We start from the raw sequence: 14,335 nt of genomic DNA on the forward strand, positions 1-14,335 counted from the left end.
GTGTGTAGTGGATAGCAGTGTGTGTAGTGGATATCAGTGGGTGTAGTGGATACCAGTGGGTGTAGTGGATAGCAGTGTGTGTAGTGGATAGCAGTGTGTGTAGTGGATAGCAGTGTGTGTAGTGGATTGCAGTGTGTGTAGTAGATTGCAGTGTGTGTAGTGGATAGCAGTGTGTGTAGTGGATAGCAGTGTGTGTAGTGGATAGCAGTGTGTGTAGTGGATTGCAGTGTGTGTAGTGGATTGCAGTGTGTGTAGTGGATTGCAGTGTGTGTAGTGGATAGCAGTGTGTGTAGTGGATTGCAGTGTGTGTAGTGGATAGCAGTGTGTGTAGTGGATTGCAGTGTGTGCAGTGGATAGCAGTGTGTGTAGTGGATTGCAGTGTGTGTAGTGGATAGCAGTGTGTGTAGTGGATTGCAGTGTGTGTAGTGGATAGCAGTGTGTGTAGTGGATTGCAGTGTGTGTAGTAGATAGCAGTGTGTGTAGTGGATAGCAGTGTGTGTTGTGGATAGCAGTGTGTGTAGTGGATTGCAGTGTGTGTAGTGGATAGCAGTGTGTGTAGTGGATAGCAGTGTGTGTAGTGGATAGCAGTGTGTGTAGTGGATACCAGTGGGTGTAGTGGATAGCAGTGTGTGTAGTGGATTGCAGTGTGTGTAGTGGATAGCAGTGTGTGTAGTAGATTGCAGTGTGTGTAGTGGATAGCAGTGTGTGTAGTGGATAGCAGTGTGTGTAGTGGATAGCAGTGTGTGTAGTGGATTGCAGTGTGTGTAGTGGATTGCAGTGTGTGTAGTGGATAGCAGTGTGTGTAGTAGATTGCAGTGTGTGTAGTGGATAGCAGTGTGTGTAGTGGATAGCAGTGTGTGTAGTGGATTGCAGTGTGTGTAGTGGATAGCAGTGTGTGTAGTAGATTGCAGTGTGTATTGGATAGCAGTGTGTGTAGTGGATAGCAGTGTGTGTAGTGGATAGCAGTGTGTGTAGTGGATAGCAGTGTGTGTAGTAGATTGCAGTGTGTGTAGTGGATTGCAGTGTGTGTAGTGGATAGCAGTGTGTGTAGTGGATTGCAGTGTGTGTAGTGGATAGCAGTGTGTGTAGTAGATTGCAGTGTGTGTATTGGATAGCAGTGTGTGTAGTGGATAGCAGTGTGTGTAGTGGATAGCAGTGTGTGTAGTGGATAGCAGTGTGTGTAGTAGATTGCAGTGTGTGTAGTGGATAGCAGTGTGTGTAGTGGATAGCAGTGTGTGTAGTGGATAGCAGTGTGTGTAGTGGATAGCAGTGGGTGTAGTGGATAGCAGTGTGTGTAGTGGATAGCAGTGTGTGTAGTAGATAGCAGTGTGTGTAGTGGATAGCAGTGTGTGTAGTGGATAGCAGTGTGTGTAGTGGATACCAGTGGGTGTAGTGGATAGCAGTGTGTGTAGTGGATAGCAGTGGGTGTAGTGGATAGCAGTGTGTGTAGTGGATAGCAGTGTGTGTAGTGGATAGCAGTGTGTGTAGTGGATACCAGTGGGTGTAGTGGATAGCAGTGTGTGTAGTGGATAGCAGTGTGTGTAGTGGATAGCAGTGTGTGTAGTGGATAGCAGTGGGTGTAGTGGATAGCAGTGGGTGTAGTGGATTGCAGTGTGTGTAGTGGATAGCAGTGTGTGTAGTAGATTGCAGTGTGTGTAGTGGATAGCAGTGTGTGTAGTGGATAGCAGTGTGTGTAGTGGATAGCAGTGTGTGTAGTGGATTGCAGTGTGTGTAGTGGATAGCAGTGTGTGTAGTGGATTGCAGTGTGTGTAGTGGATTGCAGTGTGTGTAGTGGATAGCAGTGTGTGTAGTGGATTGCAGTGTGTGTAGTGGATAGCAGTGTGTGTAGTGGATTGCAGTGTGTGTAGTGGATAGCAGTGTGTGTAGTGGATTGCAGTGTGTGTAGTGGATTGCAGTGTGTGTAGTGGATAGCAGTGTGTGTTGTGGATTGCAGTGTGTGTAGTGGATTGCAGTGTGTGTAGTGGATTGCAGTGTGTGTAGTGGATAGCAGTGTGTGTAGTGGATTGCAGTGTGTGTAGTGGATTGCAGTGTGTGTATTGGATAGCAGTGTGTGTAGTGGATAGCAGTGTGTGTAGTGGATACCAGTGGGTGTAGTGGATAGCAGTGTGTGTAGTGGATTGCAGTGTGTGTGTAGTGGATAGCAGTGTGTGTAGTAGATTGCAGTGTGTGTAGTGGATAGCAGTGTGTGTAGTGGATAGCAGTGTGTGTAGTGGATAGCAGTGTGTGTAGTGGATAGCAGTGGGTGTAGTGGATAGCAGTGGGTGTAGTGGATTGCAGTGAGTGTAGTGGATAGCAGTGTGTGTAGTAGATTGCAGTGTGTGTAGTGGATAGCAGTGTGTGTAGTGGATAGCAGTGTGTGTAGTGGATAGCAGTGTGTGTAGTGGATTGCAGTGTGTAGTGGATAGCAGTGTGTGTAGTGGATTGCAGTGTGTGTAGTGGATTGCAGTGTGTGTAGTGGATAGCAGTGTGTGTAGTGGATTGCAGTGTGTGTAGTGGATAGCAGTGTGTGTAGTGGATTGCAGTGTGTGTAGTGGATAGCAGTGTGTGTAGTGGATAGCAGTGTGTGTAGTGGATTGCAGTGCGTGTAGTGGATTGCAGTGTGTGTAGTGGATAGCAGTGTGTGTTGTGGATAGCAGTGTGTGTAGTGGATAGCAGTGTGTGTAGTGGATTGCAGTGTGTGTAGTGGATACCAGTGTGTGTAGTGGATAGCAGTGTGTGTAGTGGATACCAGTGGGTGTAGTGGATACCAGTGGGTGTAGTGGATAGCAGTGTGTGTAGTGGATAGCAGTGTGTGTAGTGGATAGCAGTGTGTGTAGTAGATTGCAGTGTGTGTAGTAGATTGCAGTGTGTGTAGTGGATAGCAGTGTGTGTAGTGGATAGCAGTGTGTGTAGTGGATAGCAGTGTGTGTAGTGGATAGCAGTGTGTGTAGTGGATTGCAGTGTGTGTAGTGGATTGCAGTGTGTAGTGGATAGCAGTGTGTGTAGTGGATTGCAGTGTGTGTAGTGGATAGTAGTGTGTGTAGTGGATTGCAGTGTGTGCAGTGGATAGCAGTGTGTGTAGTGGATTGCAGTGTGTGTAGTGGATAGCAGTGTGTGTAGTGGATTGCAGTGTGTGTAGTGGATAGCAGTGTGTGTAGTGGATTGCAGTGTGTGTAGTGGATAGCAGTGTGTGTAGTGGATAGCAGTGTGTGTAGTGGATTGCAGTGTGTGTATTGGATAGCAGTGTGTGTAGTGGATAGCAGTGTGTGTAGTGGATAGCAGTGTGTGTAGTGGATACCAGTGGGTGTAGTGGATAGCAGTGTGTGTAGTGGATTGCAGTGTGTGTAGTGGATAGCAGTGTGTGTAGTAGATTGCAGTGTGTGTAGTGGATAGCAGTGTGTGTAGTGGATAGCAGTGTGTGTAGTGGATTGCAGTGTGTGTAGTGGATTGCAGTGTGTGTAGTGGATAGCAGTGTGTGTAGTAGATTGCAGTGTGTGTAGTGGATAGCAGTGTGTGTAGTGGATAGCAGTGTGTGTAGTGGATAGCAGTGTGTGTAGTGGATTGCAGTGTGTGTAGTGGATAGCAGTGTGTGTAGTAGATTGCAGTGTGTATTGGATAGCAGTGTGTGTAGTGGATAGCAGTGTGTGTAGTGGATAGCAGTGTGTGTAGTGGATTGCAGTGTGTGTAGTGGATAGCAGTGTGTGTAGTAGATTGCAGTGTGTGTATTGGATAGCAGTGTGTGTAGTGGATAGCAGTGTGTGTAGTGGATAGCAGTGTGTGTAGTGGATAGCAGTGTGTGTAGTAGATTGCAGTGTGTGTAGTGGATAGCAGTGTGTGTAGTGGATAGCAGTGTGTGTAGTGGATAGCAGTGGGTGTAGTGGATAGCAGTGTGTGTAGTGGATAGCAGTGTGTGTAGTAGATAGCAGTGTGTGTAGTGGATAGCAGTGTGTGTAGTGGATAGCAGTGTGTGTAGTGGATACCAGTGGGTGTAGTGGATAGCAGTGTGTGTAGTGGATAGCAGTGGGTGTAGTGGATAGCAGTGTGTGTAGTGGATTGCAGTGTGTGTAGTGGATAGCAGTGTGTGTAGTGGATACCAGTGGGTGTAGTGGATAGCAGTGTGTGTAGTGGATTGCAGTGTGTGTAGTGGATAGCAGTGTGTGTAGTGGATACCAGTGGGTGTAGTGGATAGCAGTGTGTGTAGTGGATAGCAGTGGGTGTAGTGGATAGCAGTGTGTGTAGTGGATTGCAGTGTGTGTAGTGGATAGCAGTGTGTGTAGTGGATACCAGTGGGTGTAGTGGATAGCAGTGTGTGTAGTGGATTGCAGTGTGTGTAGTGGATAGCAGTGTGTGTAGTGGATACCAGTGGGTGTAGTGGATAGCAGTGTGTGTAGTGGATAGCAGTGGGTGTAGTGGATAGCAGTGTGTGTAGTGGATTGCAGTGTGTTTTCGTGTGAGGGATAGAAAGAAGTTTGTGTTTGTGTATAAGGTGTGTATTGTGTGTTTCTGAATGTGTGTACGGAATTGTGTGAATCTGTGTTTGTGTATGTAATGGCTGCAAGGTGTGTTTCTGTGTCTGTAAGGGATGAAGTGTGTGAAAGAGATGCATTGTGTGCAAATGGTACATTGTGATGGATGTCAATCGTCCCCTCCCTTGTCACTCTCATCCCCCCTCGTCACTCTCATTCCCCCCTCGTCACTCTCTCCCCCTTCTTGTCACTCTCATTCCCCCCCCCTTCTCACTCTCATTACCCCCTTCTCACTTGTCACTCTCATTACCCCCCCCCCCTCACTTGTTACTCTCTTCTCCCCCCTCCCTCCCTTGTCACTCTCAGACATCGCAACCTGCAAAAACTCATTTCAGGGAGGTTTTCTTTTTTCTTTTTTTCACGAACTTTTTATTACATTTTCCAGACATATGCAGTATCTGCACACTCTGCTCTATGGTGTGGAGGACGGGGCTCATTACCCTGCCCCAAATTATCCTATTTATGTATATGATTAAAGGGATTCTGTCACCACCTATAAGCCCTGTGAGCTAAACATCTGCCCATATCCAGGGCAGCATTCTGATTTCTAAGGTGGCCTTATAAAAGCCATTTGTGGCTTTATTCTACGGAAAAACAGGTTTTACTAACCTGTCAATCATTGAATTAAAGTGCCCAAGCAGGGGAGGTCTGTGGATGCATGGTGCCCGGCCGCACGCATCGCCGTTCGTGCCCAGCGCCGCCTCTCCCTCCCCCTCCTCCCGCTTTGAGATCCCGCGCGTGCGCACAGGCTCAGCCTGATGCGCCGTTGCGGACTGCTGGCATCGGCTTCTTCTTGCACTGTGCGCACGCGCCGAGAAGGGGACACTGCTACAGGTTGCCGGAAAGGTTTACTGCGAGTAAACTAATCGGTTCATGAATCGAATCTTTGGTTCATTCGCTGAGCTGACAAGAAGCAAGTGAACCGAAGCTTAGGTTGCGCAATGCGCATGCGCAGATGCTTCCATTCACTTGCTGACTCGCTGAGTCGGCTCTTGGTCTGAGTCAGGAAGTTTATTCTTTAAAACCCTGTGTGTAATTATCTACCCCACTGTAGGAAAAAAACAAGCATCCAGGGGGTGTGAATTTAACACTGGGGTAAATAATATAATTAAAATGGAGGGTTAAATGTGTAAATGTATTTTAAAAAAAAGACATCTCTCTCAATAGTTCTAGAGCTACTGAATGAGACAGAAGAAGGGATGCCTTTAACATATATATCTCCTTGAGAAGCCAATTTGACCCTAAAGGGTTAATTCAACCTGTAATCTAAACTCTGTCCTGTCACTTCTCTTATCTCTCTGCTCTGCTATCAGTAAACCTTGGGTGTCAGGGAGCAGCTATCTAATAGCAGGAGACTCCCTGAACCTCCGGGAGACTTGAGATCCCTGCACTCTCTCCCCCTTCTTGTCACTCTCATTCCCCCCCCCTTGTCACTCTCATTCCCCCCCCTTGTCACTCTCATTCCCCCCCCTTGTCACTCTCATTCCCCCCCTTGTCACTCTCACCCCCCCTCCCTTGTCACTCTCATTACCCCCCCTCACTTGTCACTCTCATTACCCCCCTCCCTCCCTTGTTACTCTCTTCTCCTCCCCCTTGTCACTCTCTCCCCCTTCTTGTCACTCTCATCCCCCCCTTGTCACTCTCATTCCCCCCCTCCCTTGTCACTCTCATTACCCCCCTCACTTGTCACTCTCATTACCCCCCTCCCTCCTTTGTTACTCTCTTCTCCCCCTCCCTCCCTTGTCACTCTCTTTCTCACCCCCTTCTTGTCACTCTCATTCTCCCCCTCCCTTGTCACTCTCATCCCCCCCTCCCTTGTCACTCTCATTACCCCCCTCCCTTGTCACTCTCTCCCCCTTCTTGTCACTATTACCCCCCTCCCTTGTCACTCTCATTACCCCCCCTCACTTGTCACTCTCATTACCCCCCTCCCTCCCTTGTTACTCTCTTCTCCCCCTCCCTCCCTTGTCACTCTCTTCTCATCCCCCCCTCCCTTGTCCCTCTCTTTCTCACCCCCTTCTTGTCACTCTCATTCTCCCCCTCCCTTGTCACTCTCATCCCCCCCTTCCTTGTCACTCTCATTACCCCCCCTCCCTTGTCACTCTCATTACCCCCCTCCCTTGTCACTCTCATTACCCCCCTCCCTTGTCACTCTCTTCTTCCTCTGACCTCTAGTGTAGCGTGGCCGAGCTCTGTCCGGTCCGCGTACAGGAGCATTTGTTTCCTGTACCCGGCCAGACTGAAAGGAAGTGCACACTAAGTGAGCACATCTTGTCAGTCCGGCCGGGTACAGGAAACAAAAGCTCCTGTACGCGGACCGGACAGAGCTCGGCCACGCTACACTAGAGGCGCTTCCCTCCTGTCAGTCCCTCTCTTCAGGCTGTGACCGGGGGAGGGCCCGCCGTTATACTTTAAAAAAAAAACTTGCGGCGGGACCGGCCCGGCTCACCTCTAACCCAAAATATCTCCACCCACAATACACTAGATTCTTCTCTTCCACATATCGCTCTAAAAGTACGGGAGTGATCACTATGCTTAAAAACTCATTTCCATTTGCTGTATCTCAAACTATTAGTGACCCCGAAGGTCGGTATGTGATATTGGTGGGTACTTATAGGGAGGATATTTTATGTATAGTCAATGGATATGCCCCGACTGAAGATCCTATCCCCTTTTTTTCAAAAGTGGGGCAGGTCATTGAATCTCTCACTTACCATAGCCTTCTGTGGTGTGGGGACTTCAATTTTGTCTTCAATCCTATTAGACTGTTCCTCTCCCCCCCCCTCCCATCATCCCCGCCCGATTTCTCATTCGGCCCAAATACGCCGTGCTAGCATCCCTTTCCCTAGCTGATACATGGAGAGAGCACAATGGTTCACAAAAGAGTTATACCTACTACTCCCCGGCACACCAGGTATATACCCGTATTGATATGATCCTTACTTCCACATCTAGCCTGCCCTATTTACTGTACTCTAGGCATATTGTATCATCATGGTGATCATGATGTAGCTATGGCAGAGTTCGCCTTCACTGGCCCTAGTTATATTCCTTACTCATGGAGACTGAACAAATCCCTCCTAACTCGCTCGGCCATATATGATCAACTCCAAGCTGAGCTGCAGACCTTCTTCCCCGAGAACGCTACACCTGAGGTCAATCCTATGTTAATATTTGGGGCAGACTTGTGGGGGTGGCATCCCGATTAAAAAAGGAACGGGATTACACCCAGATAGCACTGGAGGCTAAATTGAGTAGATTTATACGAGCACATCAGCAGAACCCCTCTCTCTACCTTCTTAAAGCTGTAAAAGATGCTAGGCTGCAGCTAAATAGGCTGCTATCTAATAGCACAGAGAAGGCTCTCTGATGGACTGCCTCCTACTACTATAAATACGCTAACAAACCCAATTAGATGCTCGCTCATCAATTGAAAGCCAAGCAGAGGATTAATCAGGTCTTCCAAATCCGCACCGGAAATGGTCGTACCACTTCTAACCCTAATACCATTTATGAAACATTTCAGGCTATTAGCAATTATATTCTAAGCCCCCAGCAGGCCCTGGGACTGCAGAGGGCGACTTCCCTGATGCACTGGCTGGCTTTTGCGGAGAAATTACCGCAGAGGTGAAATACACCATTAAAACTATGAGGTTGGGTAAAGCTCCGGGGCCAGATGGGTTATCTGCACTTTATTACAAAAAATGTGCCCCTTTTTTAACCCCACACATTGCCCAATATTGTAATAATCTTTTACAGGGTGCCACGCCTCCCTTGGAATTCTTTTCTGCTAGGATTACCGTAATACCTAAACCAAATAAGGACCCTCTGTTGCCCTCCAAATACAGGCCAATTTCCCTCCTCAACCTAGACAATAAAATCTTTACTTCTATTTTGGCTTGTCTCCTTAACAAATTGCTACCAGACCAGGTGGGATTTATAACAGGCAGAGAGGCCCCAGATAACATCAGAAAAATCTTGAATATAATCCATGAGGCTAACAGGACCTATACCCCCTTGGCTATTTTGTCTCTTGACATTGAAAAAGACTTTAACACCTTGGATTGGGATTATCTCTCCAAGGTTATGAGCGCTATGGGCATTAGGGGTCCTTTCTTACAAACCATTCAATCCCTATACTCTACTCCTGAAACCTATCTAAAACTTCCTGTGACTCACTTCTCACCTATCCTGATTCAGAGGGGCACACATCAGGGGTGCCCCTATCACCTGCCTTATTCACCCCAGCTATAGAACCCCTGGCTATCCATATCAGATCTCACCCTGATATTACTGGGCTCCCTGTGGGTGGTCTAGAGCATAAGTTAAGCCTCTTTGCTGACAACCTCCTTCTTTCCATCACCAACCCTGTTATATTCTTCCCATCCTTGTTGAAGGTGTTGGACTCTTTCTCTGTGGTCTCAGCGCTTTCTATTAATCATTCCAAATCCGAGCTTCTTCTTTGTAACCTGACACCCCAGACTACATCCCTACTATCACAAAAGTTCCCATTTCAACTTCATTCCGTCTCTGGGAATATCTCTGCCTAATAGGTTAGATAGGGTCTACAAAACTAACTATCCTCCCTTGTTTTGCAAAATTAGAGAGGACCTTAAAGTCTCGAGATCCCTCCCAGTTTCCTGGGTAGGTAGGATTCATACCGTCAGAATGGTGGTCCTCCCCAGACTGTTATATTTATTTAGAACTCTCCTTGTACCGGTACCTAGTTCTGACCTAAAAACTTTACAAACTGAGGTCCTGAAGTTTATATGGGCAGATAAACATCCATGTATAGCTAGGCAAATAATGTGTTGCCATAAATTCCAGGGGGGTCTCTCAGTTCCTGACTTCCTTAAATATTACAAAGCAGCTAGACTAGCTCAATTGTTCCTGACTCACCTTGAACCTAAAGAGCACCTGCTGTGGATTTCACTAGAACAGTCTTTATTCACTTCATTTACTTGGAGGTCCTTGGTCCGGTCTAACCTCCAGTTGCCGACTACTATACGCACAAAGTCCCTCTTATCTCACTTCTCTTTACTTCTCTGGAGGTCGGTTAGATTTAAATTATCCCTACAGTCTAAAAACTCCAGGTTAGAATATATTTTGGGAAACTCTGTGTTCCCACCTGGACTTCAGGCACACACATTAAATTTTTTTAAAATTTCAATTTCTTTATTGATATACAGTACAAAACAAATACACACAAGATATTCAAGCTTAATATGATTAATGCCATTTTACCCCCAACCCCCCCCCCCCCCGTGATGCATCCACATGATTAAAGTTGTGAGATAGTAAATCAAAATTAGTAAAAATGCTTCCCCACCCTGCCGATTGTATATTTGGGCAATCCATCTCCCAGGCCCTTTGTCCCGGCGATTGTGTCTCTCCAAAACGTGATTTAAGTAATAGTTTATATATATTGGAAATCTGCATTCTTTGTAATATCTTCCCTAGCCACCCATTTAGCGGAGAAGTATTATCTATTTCTAACAGTGATTTGTCATTCAAACTAAAAAGTGCTGACCGAAGCTGAAAATACCTGAACCAAGAGAGGTTCACTATATTATGTGATAGTTCCAGAAACTACTTAATCTCTCTATTCTTAACAACCTGTGTGATATAAAGAATCCCATTCTTTTGCCAAAATTGATCCGTAGCTATACCCTCTAAACTCTGTAAGTGAATATTGTGCCAAAGAGGCGTGAATGTAAGTGATCACTTCACCCCCAACCATCCTCTAGTAGTAGCCCAGATTTTCAGTAGTGATTTTGTAGTCTCTTTATGGCCCCGGTCTCTATTAATCAGTAGGACGGATTCCAGAAGCGTAAATATATTATTATGCGAGGAGCTTCTCACTAACCTACTCAAAAATGTACTATTTTGCTATTCATAACACATCCATAGCTGAGCAGCAATAAAATAACCTTTGAAACAAGGGAGCTTTAAACCCCCCCGTTCCAAAGGTATATACAAGTATTCCAATTTGAGTCTCACACGTTTTCTTCCCCAAACTAAATCATTTATTATTCTTTCCATATGTTTAAAATATTTATCCTCTATCCAGGTAGGTATGTTCCTAAGAACATAGAGGATTTGAGGTAGAATCACCATTTTTGCTGTTACACTATGTAATGATATATGTGGAAAATGTCGTTGTAAACTGTACTACATTGACATAAAATTTGTCTAATAAACACAGTTAAACAAAAAATGGTTCCGACCTGGACTTCAGGTACACACATTTAATTGGTGGAGATCCAATAAGTTCTGCTCCTTACACAAGTTCCCGGTTACAGGTAAACTAATCTCGCTGGCTGATTTTAAGGAAAGATACGACTTCCCTATAAGGGGAAGCGTCAATTTTGACGTAAATTTGTTTTCCCTTAGTCCTAACAGCAGCACAAGTGGGGTATTTGCCCCTGTGAAGCTGGTCAGGACAGGCGAAATTTTTGTTGAATAAAATTCTGCATCATCAATAATTAATTAGTTAATTAATTCCCCCCCCCCTTGTATAGTCCGTCCCCAACAGGACCAGTTGCTTTTTTAACAAGTAATCATAACAGCATAGAGGGAGGAATATTTGTGTGCTGCTGTTAGGACTAAGGGAAAACAAATTTACGTCAAAATTGACGCTTCCCTTTCGTCCTAACCAGCAGCACAAGTGGGGAAGTAGCAAGAACCTCACACAAATTTTGGGAGGGCTAAAGGACTTCCTACTGACTGGTTGAACTATCCCACAGGAGTTAGGAATCTGACTTATGGGAGAGAAGCATTTAGCACAGACCGGCCAAAGGCTGTTCCCTCTGCACGCCTACTGTCTAGGCGATAATGGGAAATAAAGGTATTTTGCGTACTCCACGAGGCGGCAGCATAGATCTGCTCTAACGGGATTATTTTCCTTTCTGCATATGACGTAGAAACTGTCCTAGTAGAATGGGCAGATAAGAAAGATGGCGGTGGTAAGTCCTGGGACATAAAAGCCAGCTTAATAGCCTCCTTAATCCATCTACTCAAGGTAGGCTTGGAAACCTTGAAGCCTCTGTTGTTCCCTGCATAAGCAATCAGCAGATTTTCCGATATCCTGAATTCTTCAGTTCTGTTTAAATATATTCTGAGAACCCTTGGGATGTCCAAGGTAAGTAGTCTCCCCTCCTCAGGAGTGTTAGAGGTAGGAGAAAACACAGGTAGTGTTATCATCTGATTGGTATTTACAAACGAAGGAACCTTTGGTAGAAAGGTAGGCAGAAATCTTAACAGGACCTTGTCCTGCAGAAATTTTAAATATGGTTCCGCTGCCCCCAGGGCCTGGAGCTCCCCAACCCTCTTGACTGAGGTTATGGCCAAAAGAAAAGTAACTTTGAGGGATAGGTACTTTAAGTCTACCTGTTCCAAAGACCACGGCACTCTGTAGTTATTTTTAGTTGCTTGTTTTATTGCATATCTTTTTTATATATATTTTTTCTTTTTATATATCCATCCACAAAAGTAGCCACTGGCCAACGTTTCGGTCTAGTCTCAGACCTTGTTCACGGCCTATTGTATAAACAGGTACATATTTACATTAATATATACAGTAATAGAAAGAGTTATTTCATAAGTAGCATGTTATCTAGTAGACAATGTAATTCATAGTTATGACATAACTTGGGGAGAGACACGTCTGTTATATATGAGAATACAAAATGGACCAGAAACATCCATGTTTTCCACATCCAGATATATAGCATCTGACATATAAATGGATAATCAGCCTATTTTAAATAGAGACAGCAGCATCAGATAGACCGTTCAGACAATGGAGTAGTGATCTCAAGGTAGAGATGCCACAATATAGGCGCAATATCTGTGGAATCCAAACAGTATATTATTAGATGGTAATTGTTATACAAGTTATCTTGAACATATATAGCCATGTTGGAATGAGCATAGTGCGGGACAATAGTGACACCAGAGCAGTAAGGGCTGTAGTTCATAGGAAAACTCACTATGTTAGATTAATTACTATGTACGGACATTGACTATACTTAACTACCATAACCTAACATAATCATAGTCATAGCTCTATTAGCCGCAATTAGTCTCAGTGACTATACATACCTTAGTTTTTGTAGTAGGGAGAATGGTGGATGGTGTGGGTGTGCTGCGCGCCTGTTGGGTTTAAAAGGACGGTGGGGATGGCGTGGAGCTGTGTGACTCGCGCCAGTAAGATGACGTCATGGTCAGGCGCAAGAGCTAGTAAACAGTATCGGGAGCGGGCGCATGCGCAGCGGCAGGCTGTGGTCTAGAAAGGGCACTGGCAGGCTGAAATTATGCATAGGGAAAGGGCGCTTGCGTAATGGCAATAACGAGTCTGGTAAAGGTACTGGTTTGTAATTAGAGACTGGGAAGAAAGTTATATATAATACATTATATATTACACTTATCAGAAACAGTTGGTATCGAACTCAAGTGTAGTAGAGTAGTATAGTAGTAAGATATGATAGTTACTAAGATAAATAATGGATCGTCCTCCTAGTCTATTTATATATATATATATATATATATATATATGTATGCACCTCTATCAATATAACGTATTCTAATAATGGCATCACATTATATTACCAGTGGCATACTACTACCTGTCTGACAGTGGTCATTTCACCTGTAAGGAATAAAGAGGGGGAGGGGAGGGAAAGACAATTAATATTTGGAAATCCATATTGGTTATACATTCAACATAAAGGATAATATAAGATAATATGAGCATGGAGTTATCATAGTTCATAGCATCGGTAAAGGGAACATAATAGGATGAGGGTAAGGACATTGTAATCCAAAGATGTAGTCATTTACAAGGTAAGAGGGTACAAAAGATCAAGTAATGCAAAAATCGAAGTCCCTATTTAGGCCGCGAGGTGCCAAGGTATTAAGTTCGTAGATCCAGTACGCCTCGCGTTGTTTAAGGCGTGCTATCCTATTTCCTCCACGTCGTGCCGATGCTACTTGTTCTAGGATTTGAAACTTTACTTGGTTAATCTGGTGGTTGGCCGAAATGAAGTGCTGTGGTATTGGTAGTTCGGTTTTTCGACAACGGATGTCCGATTTGTGCTTGGAAATGCGGTCCCGTACACATTGGGTAGTTTCACCCACATATGCAAGGCCGCATGGGCAACGGATCAGATACACGACATGTGAAGATGAACATGTGTAAAAACCTTTTGGGTGGTATATTTTGCCTGAATGGGGGTGAATTATCCTATTGCCTCTGATGACATTATTACATTGGGTGCAGTTGAGACATGGATAGGTGCCTGTTTTCGTTGGTGCCAGTGTAGTTTGTTTTAAAGAGGGTTTTAACGGACCGATGTCAGCCTTGACTAGTCTATCCCTTAAGTTTTGTGGTCTTTTGTAGCACATACGGACTGGAAATTGAAATTCAGGAATATCTGGATATGACTCTTTCAGGATCGACCAATGTTTTTTTATTATTGTTTGAATTTTAGGCATGATAGGGTGATATGTTACTACTAGCGGAAGACGGGGTGGTAATGGAGTAGTGTTAGAGGGGGGGTGCTGGCGTATTGGAAAAGTTTGTTCTCTTTTGAGTAGAGGAAGTGGATACCCTCTATCCTGAAATTTTTGGGACATTTCTCGTAATCTTTGTTTCTGGAGTATGGGGTCCTTTACAATTCTAGATACCCTTTGGAACTGCGAACGGGGTAGAGATTGTTTAGTGGTAAGAGGGTGGCAACTGGAGTAATGTAGAAGAGTGTTCCGGTCGGTAGGTTTGCAGTATAGATCTGTGGTCAGTGTACCAGTGG

The sequence above is a fragment of the Bufo bufo genome, chromosome 2 (assembly GCF_905171765.1).
Source record: "Bufo bufo chromosome 2, aBufBuf1.1, whole genome shotgun sequence".
Classification (NCBI taxonomy): domain Eukaryota; kingdom Metazoa; phylum Chordata; class Amphibia; order Anura; family Bufonidae; genus Bufo; species Bufo bufo.